The 11806-nt window shown below is 41.5% G+C and overlaps 1 protein-coding gene across 1 annotated transcript in view; it reads left to right on the top strand.

The window, feature by feature from the left end:
- Positions 1 to 3231: 3231 nt before the first annotated feature.
- The window catches only part of LOC121585973 (ras and Rab interactor 2), a 73439-nt gene continuing 64864 nt past the window's right edge, over positions 3232 to 11806 (top strand). Inside the window, exon 1 of the mRNA XM_045221844.1 lies at positions 3232 to 3571. The gene's annotated coding sequence lies outside the window, so the exon portion shown is untranslated. The remainder of the gene's footprint in view (positions 3572 to 11806) is intronic.

The following is an 11806-nucleotide window of genomic DNA, read 5'->3' as shown; positions in this document are numbered from 1 at the left end:
GTTTGCAAGCCCTGCCATATCCGACGAGCGTTGGAGCCGGTGTAGTACGATTCATTCTTAATCCTGTATTGACCCTTTGCCTGTTTGATGGTTCGTCGGAGGGCATAGCGGGATTTCTAATAAGTGTCCGGGTTAGCGTCCCGCTCCTTGAAAGCGGCAGCTCTACCCTTTAGCTCAGTGCAGATGTTGCCTGTAATCCATGGCTTCTGGTTGGGGCATGTACATATGGTCACTGTGGGGACGACGTCATCGATGCACTTATTGATGAAGCCAGTGACTGATGTGGTGTACTCCTCAATGCCATCGGAAGAATCCCGGAACATATTCCAGTCTGTGCTAGCAAAACAGTCCTGTAGCTTAGCATCTGCGTCATCTGACCACTTCTGTATTGAGCGAGTCACTGGTACTTCCTGGTTTAGTTCTTACTTGTAAGCAGGAATCAGGAGGATAGAATTATGGTCAGATTTGCCAAATGGAGGGCGAGGGAGAGCTTTAACGTGTCCCTGTGTGTGTAGTAAAGGTGGTCTAGTTTTTTTTTCTCTGGTTTTCACATTTAACATTCTGGTAGAAATTAGGTAAAACGGATTTAAGTTTCCCTGCATTAAAGTCCCCGGCCACTAGGAGCGCCGCCTCTGGATGAGCATTTTCTTGTTTGCTTATGGCCTTATACAGCTCGTTGAGTGCAGTCTTAGTGCCAGCATCGGTTTGTGGTGGTAAATAGACAGCTACGAAAAATATAGATAAACTCTCTTGGTAAATAGTGTGGTCTACAGCTTATCATGATATACTCCACCTCAGGCGAGCAAAACCTCGAGACTTCCTTAATATTAGATTTCGTGCACCAGCTGTTATTTACAAATATATACACACCGCCACCCCTTGTCTTACCGGAGGCAGCTGTTCTATCTTGCCGATGCACCGAAAACCCCGCCAGCTGTATGTTATCCATGTTGTCGTTCAGCCATGACTTGGTGAAACACAAGATATTGCAGTTTTTAATGTCCAGCTGGTAGGATATTCTTGATCGGAGCTAATCCATTTTATTATCCAATGATTGTACGTTGGCTAATAGGACTGATTGTAGAGGCAGATTACCCACTCGGCGTCGGATCCTTTCAAGGCACCCCGACCTACGTCCACGATATCTCTGTCTTTTCTTCATGCGAATGAAGGGGATTTGGGCCTTGTTGGGTGTCTGAAGAAAATCCTTTGCGTCTGACTCATTAAAGAAAAATCTTCGTCCAGTACGAGGTGAGTAATCACTGTCCTGATATCCAGATGCTCTTTTCGGTCATAAGAGACGGTGGCAGAAAAACACACACAATAGCACAAGTGGTTAGGAGCCCGTAAAATGGCAGCCATCTCCTCCGGCGCCATGGATTCGGTTAACAGTTGCCCACTGAAGTCGGTTACGATGCCAAACTGCAGTCAGGTCAAGACTCTGGTGAGGACGACGAGCATGCAGATGAGCTTCCCTGAGACGGTTTCTGACAGTTTGTGCAGAAATTCTTTGGTTATGCAAACCCACAGTTTCATCAGCTATCCGGGTGGCTGGTCTCAGATGATCCCGCGGCTGAAGAAGCTGGATGTGGAGGTCCTGGGCTGGCATGGTTACACTTGGCCTGCGGTTGTGAGGCCGGTTGGGCGTACTGCCAAATTCTCTAAAACAGCGTTGGAAGCGGCTTATGGTAGAGAAATTAACATTCAATTATCTGGCAACAGCTCTGGTGGACATTCCTCCAGACAGCATGCCAATTGCACGCTCCCTCAAAACTTCAGACATCTGTGGCATTGTGTTGTGTGACAAAATGGCACATTTTAGAGTGGCCTTTTATTGTCCCCAGTACAAGGACACCTGTGTAATGACCATGCTGTTTAATCAGCTTCTTGATATGCCACACCTGTCAGGTGAATGGATTATCTTGGCAAAGGAGAAATGCTCACTAATAGGGACATAAACAAATTTGTGCACATGATTTGAGAGAAATATACTTTTTGTGCGTATGGAACATTTCTGGGATCTTTTATTTAAGCTCATGAAACATGGGACCAACACTTTACATGTTGCGTTTATATTTTTGTTTTGTATATTTAGCAACTACTTGTTACTTTTTAGCTACTTTGCAACTACTTAGCATGTTAGCTAACCCTTACCCTAACCTTTAACCTTTTACCTAAATCCTAACCTTAACCCTAACCCTTAGCCTATGTACCGTTAGTCACCTAGCTAACGTTAGTGTTAGCCACCTAGCTAGCTAACTTTAGTCACAGCAAATTGGAATTCGTAAACAAATCATACGTTTTACAAAATCATTACATATTGTACGAATTGTAATTCGTAACATAATGTACGAATTGCAACTCACAACATTTCATCCGAAAAAGATGATGGACATCCACAAATGAATACATACCATACAAAATGTAACATATCATACTAGTTGGAGTCCCCTGGATTTACTTTTACTAAGTTATGTCTACCCCTGAGTCCAGGTTGGAGAGACAGCCACTGCCTCTGACTGGGGAGAGAAACAGGGTTGCTTGAGCCTACTGCCTGAGGTTAATAGAAACAGCCCTTCTCTAATTGTGTAGCCTACTAGAAACTATATATTTTAAGGTTTATAATACTGCCAAAGTTGTATTTGAACTCTCCAAATTGAGCCCAATATAACCGTTACCAATTATCACTCGTTTTGAGAATTAGCATTCACACACGAGATGCTCATTTCTTCATTTTCAATAGAAACTTTCTCCATTTAAAAAAATATAATTTTCTAAATAATTCTTATTCGTGCTTATGAATATACAATGTTACATTTGACTGTACTCTTTTATTTGTTCCATGTTAGCTCACAGATTAGAGGGTTTGTTAAAAAGAGAGAAAGAGAGGAGATATTGTGAGTTTCTCCATTCTCCTTAGCCTTGCTCAACTGTTTTTCCCTTCACTAATCATGGCGTCTGAGGACTGGACCAAACCAAAAGCATAATTGGCAGCGGGATGGATCCAATCATAAAATGATGATTTTAGTAGCATTGTGTGGTGTAAGAAGACATGGAAAGCCAGTAGCTGCATGGCGCTTTACAGTGGGATTTTTTTAATTTTGGTATATTATTGAGGGGGTCAAATGTACCTGTCTCTAATATTGGAGGGGCTCATGGTCCCCCGCAAGTTATGCGCCTGCACATACACAAGAACAAGTTTAAACGTTTGCTAGAAAACAGAACACCATACCAACAAAACGGGGTGTACCCCTGCGCAAGTAATCCAAGGCGAAGACACGTGACGTGAAGCCAGCACTGATTTTACTTAAATTATCTTGCTGTTGTTACCTGAGAGGTCGAATGCGCATTGCACTGTTCAGGAAGGAAAGACGGGACCTAGGGCAAATCATGGACGCAGCCGACTCGGGAAAGGAGCGGAGCCCAACTTCTACGACGAACTATGAATACTCCGTCATTTGAATGACATAAAAGTTACATATTTTACATCACAATGGCAGGCAATTGTAAACATACATCAGGGTTGTCGGTTTAGGAGCTCAATTCTGCCGGCTGGGTACGCCTGAAAGAGGTATGTTTTCATTGTGTTGACAGTTTGCAGCATTGCCGATATAATCTTTCTCAATTTATTTCTCAATTTCCATGCCAGCAAGCCTGTCCGTAAATCTTAAACGGCATATTTTTAAAGTAGGCAATAGGCCCTATGTATTTATGGTCGCCAGTTATTTTAGCCCACAGAAGTATTGTCCCCGAAAATAGTTCCCACTTATCCTTCTGTTTGGATAGAAACGGAATATCTCATAAATGGTCTGGGGAGTAACTGATTACATTCAGTTACATATAATCTCATTACAAAGAAACGGTAAGTAATCAGTTTGCTACGTTACCAGCAATAAATTATTGCCAATAATACAAATATATCCGATTACATACTTTTGAAAAACTACATATTTACTTAATGGCAGTGGTGGAAAAAGTACTCAATTGTCATACTTGAGTAAAAGTAAAGATACCTTAATAGAAAATGACTCAAGTAAAAGTGAAAGTCACCCAGTAAAATACTACATGAGTAAAAGTCTAAAAGTATTTGGTTTTAAATATACTTAACTATCAAAGTAAATGGAATTGCTAAAATGTACTTAAGTATCAAGAGTAAAAGTATAAACCATTTCAAATTCCTTATATTAAGCAAACCAGGTGGCACAATTTTCTTGTATTTTTTATTGATGGATAGCCAGGGGCACACTCCAACACTCAGACATAATTTACAAATGAAGCATTTGTGTTTAGTGAGTCTGCCAGATCAGAGGCAGTAGGGATGACCAGGGATGTTCTCTTGATAAGTGTGTGAATTGGACCATTTTCCTGTCAAAATGTAAGAGTACTTTTGGGTGTCAGGGAAAATGTATGGAGTAAAAATAATATTATTCTCTTTAGGAATGTAGTGAAGTAAAAGTTGGCAAAAATATAAATGGTACAGTACAGATACACAAAATAACTACTTAAGTAGTACTTTAAAGTATTTTAACTTAAGTACTTTACACCATTGCCTAATAGATTACTTTTTTTTGTTGTTGATGTACTTAAAAAAAAAACATTGACACCTTTCTGTTTTTCTAAATGACATTCAATTCAGCATTGAAAAAAGACACATTTAAAATTTGTTCCACCTAAACAAGTCTGACCACAAGTCAGAGACCACTATGATGACACACCAAATGTGTTTGATGGTTAATTTTTTTGTCTTCTAATGCCTCTTAAGGGGAAAGTAATCCAAAAGTAATCAGATTGTTACTTAGTTTGGGTAATCCTAAAGTGCAGCCTGGTCTCGTAGATTAGATGTAACATAGTAAAATCAAATCCGGGACAGTCAAGTTAGTATGATATGGTACGTTTGGTATGGCAAAAACGAAAGTAGGGTGGTTGGTCGGGCATGTAATGCGAACATCTAGCAACCCAAAGGTTGTGAGTTCGAATCTTATCACGGACCATTTTAGCTAATTAGCAACTTTTCAACTACTTGCTACTTTTTAGCTACTTTGCAACTACTTAGCATGTTAGCTAACCCTTCCCCTAACCCTTTAACCTAACTTCTAACCTTAACCCTAACCCCTAAAGCTAACCCCTAGCCTAGCTAATGCTAGCCACCTAGTTAGAATTAAGCAATAAGGCACGAGGGGGTGAGGTATATGGCCAATATACCACGGCTAAGGGCTGTTCTTAATCACAATGCAACGTGGAGTGCCTGGATACAGCTCTTAGCTGTGTTATATTGGCCATATACCACAAACCCCTAAGGTGCCTTATTGCTATTATAAACTGGTTACCAACGTAAAAATAAATGTTTTGTCATACCCGGGGTATACGGTCTGCTGTCAGCCAAACAGCATTCAGGGCTCGAACCACCCAGTTTATAATTCTTATTATACAACGGGTGGGTCTAATCCTGAATGCTGATTGGTTAAAACCACATTCCAGCCGGTGTCTATTCCACAAGTTACCGCTGGCTATGACGTTTAAATGCCTATTTACTCTGTTCCATCTGACTGCACAATCCACTGTCTCATCAGCCCAGCCAGGCAATTTAAACTTGATCTCCACTATAAAAAGCATCTAGACATTATCTCACATTTTCATTTAGACTAACAGTTCATTTTCAACAGCGGAGATTTGCATAAACCTTGCTGTCTGTCTCCGACATTTGCAAGATTGTTTCAATATTGAAATTTGATCTCCAGCTTTCCCATAGTAATGAACGGGTCGGGACGAGACAGACAAGCAGCGTTTCTCAGCCAGTCGAAATCATGAATCAGCTGGCATCATTTTTATGGATATATACAAAAAAAGGTAAATTGAAAAAAGGTAAAACGAAACACAGCTAATTTGCAGTCTTTCCAGCTTCAGTTTGAAGTGATTGTGTTACTGTAGCTGTGTTGTTGGCTAGCTCCTCTGAACAACCATGTCCTGACGAGTGAGTAAATTTTCTATGCCAGGCGAAATCGCGCCTCATTAGCTCATTGTTCTGGATGTATATAATACGTTTTGCAAATTTGTAACATATAATACGAATTGTAATTCGTAACATATACGAATTGGGTGATGGACATCCACAAATTAATACATACCATATGAAATGTAACATATCATACTAAATGGAGTGTCTCGGATTTACATACAGAATAATACAAAATGCTCTGAGAACAGGTTGAAAAGTGACGTTACTGATTACAATTTTGGACAGATAACTAGCAACTGTAACAGATTACATTTAGAAAGTAGGCTAACCCTCGCAATAGCTTATTCACCACCTGTTGCCCGCTGTCTCAGCTTCGATAGAGAAATACAATGTAGCGAGCGACGAGACACTTCGGTCAGGGATAGCGATATTGTAAACGTAAATTGAAACAGTAGCCAACTCCATGTGCTCACTTATATTCTGTGCAATTCACTCTAGGGAGTAGGGACTCTCAATACTGTGTGTTGCCATGAACCATGGCTGGATTGTGTATAGCCTACTGTACATTGGAATATTGAAGTAGGCCTATTGTAGTGGGCCTTTATGGTAAGAGGTATGAAGACCTATGCCTAAGAAAGCTCTAACCAACTTTTACTTATCATAGAAATAGTATATAGATAGTGTGTACTTATCCCAATTTACCCTCTCATCGCCCTCTAAATCGCCTCTAAGTGATCAGCTGTGTTTTATTTCACCATATGAATCCAGAGTAAGTATGGAGAATACAAAGGAGTTATAGAGGTGCAAGCTCATTGACTCAGTACTGGGAGGTTCGCTTTCTGTTCAGCAGGGTGAGTCATAAGAGGGACTTACTGATAAGCCTTCAGGTGAGTGTTTGATCTAACAAGTGGTTCAATTTCTGCATTACTTCTGTTCTAGTGTTCAACCATTCCAGTTTCTGATAAAAAAATTATCTTCAGTTGGTAGATTTCCAAACTAGATTCAAAACATGTTTTCATTATTTTACCACCTCTCACTTTCTCAGCAAATGTCACGACTTCCGCCGAGGCTGCCTCCCCTCCTTGTTCGGGCAGGCTTCGGCGTTCGTCGTCACCGGCTTACTAGCCACTGCTGCTCCATAATTCATCATTCCATTTGTCTTGTCTTGTTAATTACACACACCTGGTTCTCATCCCCTCATTAGTCCGTGTATAAGTGTTCCCTCTACCCCCTTTGTCCGTGTGGGTGATTGTTTATTCTTGAGAGTAGTGTAGCTCGGTGGAGCTACTCGTACCTTGTTATTGCCGGGGTAGATATTTCCGCTTTGCCTGTTTCGTTTGTCGCTATCCAGCGCTATTTGTGTACGACGGAATAAACTCTGCATTCTGTGATTACCCTCCTGCGCCTGACTCCTCCTATCACACTCATCACAGCAAAAGTGACCTTTTTTGTTAATTACATACTAAGGTGCCAGTTTTCCAGTCTGCTCTGAAATCTGTTAATATGCTTAAAATTAGCTTTGGGGGAAAACAGACTGGTGTTGTTACGTAGAACTTCAGTCACAGGTTAGAATTTGAAGAAGTGTGCCAAGACTGGCAGTTTATTACTTAGCCAATAGTTCGTTTTCCCCTCTCTCCTTTACAGACTAGCAGGATCCCTGTGGTCAAAGCTTCCTGCAGGGGCGATTTGTTCTATGTCACATGTTGTCAAGGTTACAGTGTAGCTTAGCAGTGGATTGTGGGTATTCTTGGAGCAGTTGGAGCCAAGGTGTGTGCTCTTGGGGTGTACTCAGTTGGCCAATGGCAAGGTAACTAACCACAACGTTTCAAATATTGGAATGAATCCTTAGAAGAAATTCAGTGTGGAATAGATAATTGGCCTGTAGATGTAGTTAGGCTGTATTTCCTTAATAATTGAATCAATGACATATTGCGTGTGCCATTGGTGAAACAACTAGAAAATAATGTACACCTTATTGAATATGCATGTCTCTAACAGCATAATATACAGTAGCTAGCTGTCTTCTATCATTGTTCCTGTCACTGTTGCCCTATAACATTCTGACATATCTGCCCTAGACCAGTTATTAGGAGTAACCTGCTCCCCCAAAACATGCACACTCAGCCCTATATTACTGTCCAAGGCATGATTTCTCCCCATTACCATATTGTAACTGGCTGTAGTTTTCTTTATTTTGCCTGTCAGTTTCTTCCCCCAGAAGTCTGCTGTGGTTGCGTGCAGATCACCAATAGAGAAATGCTTGTCATCACTTCAGACTCCAACCACAGAAAGCCTAGGAGATATACTACTACAAAAAAACACCCTTTATGGGAGACTTGGTCAGAAGTTGGAGTTTCACATTCGAATCTCAAGTTAGGATTCAGTTCTGAAGGAGAGGGAGAACACTTCGACCTCTGAGAATAGTAGCCATAAATGGTGTCATAAGGAGTTTGGCATAAAGCCTACCATAACAAGCCATGACAACAGTACAACCAATAAACCTGTAGTAGTATTCACCGCACCCATCTGTCTGCTAGCCCCAACTAACTACTACTGTAGATGTGCCAGTGCAGGAAATCTGTTGCTGTTAGAGCAAGAACCAGTCAGTTCACATTTTGGTGGGGACAAACAAGCAGCTTTTGAGTTAAAGCCTGCTGTTAGACCCCCTTCACTGTGTTATTTTATCCAACCCTACTGAAATACAGCTGGAGATGCAAAGCTCAGCAGTTTGCGGTGTGGAGAGAGGTGCAGGGAGTTGGGTGTGGAGTTGAGATTGTAGGGTGTTACGTGGGATGCTTTGATAGCTGGTAGTGTCGTTAGAACTTTAGAAGGGCAACCACTGTCTTAAGATAACTCCCTCTTGTCTGTGTGTGTGTGTGTGTGTGTGTGTGTGTGATTCCTGTGAGTCTTAGTGGCTGAGACCTCCTATGCAAGCAGGGACACACATACCTAATCCAAGTGGAAACAGGCTGAATGTGACTCTTTGAGGGAGCCACATTTGGCCCCAAGCGTTGACACTCCAACACACAATAATTATCCAGAATTAACCCATTGTTGCTTTATTTCCGTTTTTATTTATAGAGGACATCATATACAGGTAACTGCCAAAATAATGGAAACACTTCAGTAAATGAGGGATACAAAGTATATTGAAAGCAGGTGCTTCCACACAGGTGTGGTTCCTGTGATAATTAAGCAATTAAGATCCCATGCTTAGGGTCATGTATAAAAATGCTGGGCTGGCCATTCTTTTGGCCATTCTTTTGGCTACCATGGCTATGCCCCCATAGGATGATGATTCCCCTATCCACAGGGCACGAGTGGTCACTGAATGGTTTGATGAGCATGAAAATGATGTAAACCATATGCAATGGCCGTCTCAGTCACCAGATCTCAACCCAATTGAACACTTATGGGAGATTCTGGAGCAGCGCCTGAGACAGCGATTTCCACCACCATCAACAAAACGCCAAATTATAGAATTTCTTGTGGAAGAATGTTGTCGCATCTCTACAATAGAGTTCCAGACACTTGTGGAATCTATGCCAAGGTGCATTGAAGCTGTTCTAGCTCGTGGTGGCCCAACGCCCTATTAAGAATCTTTATGTTCATGTTTCCTTTATTTTGGCAGTTACCTGTAGATTTAATGTTGTAGAATTCTGAGACAGAACTCAACTAAAACGGTGGGGGGGAAATACATCTCAATTATAATGGAAATACAAACCGCACCAATACACATTCACATCATCAAACACATCTCTAACATGTTGATTATCCCACTGTCTTATTCTTCCTAAACATTTTACATGAAATATTAAACTTGTTCAATTACTTAAAAAATATAAATGAGGCCCCTCTTCCTCTCCCTCGCTAAATGTGGACTTATCCTATCACATTTCTAAAAAAGTTAATTCCTTGAAAATGACAGATATAGATCACTGAGCAGAAACACCAAGTGTGTGTGTGTTTCAGAGAGCGTGTTTGTGTAAGCCCCGCCTTCCTCCACTTGAACTGTGTGAACTCCATAACTCAAGATTGCTACTCTGTTCTCTTTCTACTGTACAACCTATACTACCACATGAACTGTGTGTTACCGCACGTGTATGCTCTTGTGCATGTGTCTGTACATGAATGCATGCATGTCTATTCTCAAATATAATGTAAAGGACTGGGGTTGGTCACTGTTATGCTTAGTGTTAGACAATTTCTGTCTGACATAATTTGACTCCTAGTGATTGTCTGTGTTTGTCAATCAGCCTGTGACCTCACATGTCTGTCTCCATCAGCAGTCAGTCCCCGGGCTGCGGCAGACCCCTTGTGGTTCCACCTGTTTAAGCACTCAGGGAGAGAGGAGAGGGTCAGAAAGGGATTGGCTGTGGGTATTCTTTGGCACAGAGGGACTTTGTACAGGAGAGTTCAAATGTTTGTGTGTGAGTGGTGGAGTGGGGGTGGTTGCTTGGGACCTAGTGCGAGTATTTCAGGTCCTTACACAGATGTATCCTTTCAGGCGTAAGAGGCCAGTCTAGTGGGTATGAAGTAATTTGGCAGTTCATATACACTGAGTATACAAAACATTAAGAACATGTTTTCCATGACATGCTCTTTCCATTACATAGACTGACCAGGTGAATCAAAATGTAACTGTCTTTGAACGGGGTATGGTGACAGGTGCATCGGTTTGTGTCAAGAACTGCAACCCTCAAATCTAATTTTATATGTCACATGCGCCAAATACAAATGCTTACTTACAAGCCCTTAACGAACAATGCAGATTTTTTTTTTTAAGAACGAAAATATTAGCAAAAATACAAACAAATAAATAAAATAAAATAAAGTAACACAATCAAATAACGAGGCTATATACAGGGGGTACCAGTACCGAGTCAATGTGCAGGGGTACAGACAGATTAGTCAAGGTAATATGTACATGTAGGTAGGGGTAAAGTGACTATGCATAGGTAATAAACAGAGAGTAGGTAGGGGTAAAGTGACTATTCATAGGTAATAAACAGAGAGTAGGTAGGGGTAAAGTGACTATGCATAGGTAATAAACAGAGAGTAGGTAGGGGTAAAGTGACTATTCATAGGTAATAAACAGAGAGTAGGTAGGGGTAAAGTGACTATTCATAGGTAATAAACAGAGAGTAGGTAGGGGTAAAGTGACTATGCATAGGTAATAAACAAAGAGTAGGTAGGGGTAAAGTGACTATGCATAGGTAATAAACAGAGAGTAGCAGCAGAGTAAAAAAGAGGGTGAATGCAAATAGTCAGGGTGGCCATTTGATTAACTGTTTAGCAGTCTTATGGCTTGGGGGTAGAAGCTGTTAAGGAGCCTTTTGGAACTAAACTTGGCGCTCCGGTACCGCTTGCCGTGCGGCAGTAGAGAGAACAGTCTATGACTAGGGTGGCTGGAGTCTTTGACAATTTTTAGGGCCTTCCTCTGACACCGCCTGGTATAGAGGTCCTGGATGGCAGGAAGCTTGGCCCCAGTGATGTACTTGGCTGTACGCACTACCCTCTGTAGTGACTTGCAGTCGGATGCCGAGCAGTTGCCATAGCAAGCGGTAATGCAACCAGTCAGGATGCTCTCTTGTGCAGCTATATAACTTTTTGATGATCTGCGGACCAATGCCACATTTTTCATTGTCGTGCCCTCTTCACGACTGTCTTGGTATGTTTGGACCATGATAGTTTGTTACTGATGTGGAACTTGAAGCTCTCGACCCGATCCACTACAGCCCCGTCGATGTCCACAATCAGCTCTTTTGTCTTGCTCACGTTGAGGGAGAGGTTGTTGTTGTGGCACCACACTGCCAGGTCTCTGACATCCTCCCTGTAGGCTGTCTCATC

This window comes from Coregonus clupeaformis, chromosome 1, assembly GCF_020615455.1.
Source record: "Coregonus clupeaformis isolate EN_2021a chromosome 1, ASM2061545v1, whole genome shotgun sequence".
In the NCBI taxonomy this organism is placed as follows: Eukaryota; Metazoa; Chordata; class Actinopteri; order Salmoniformes; family Salmonidae; genus Coregonus; species Coregonus clupeaformis.
The sequence above is the reverse complement of the archived record's forward strand: the minus strand, read 5'-3'. Positions and strand labels throughout refer to the sequence as shown.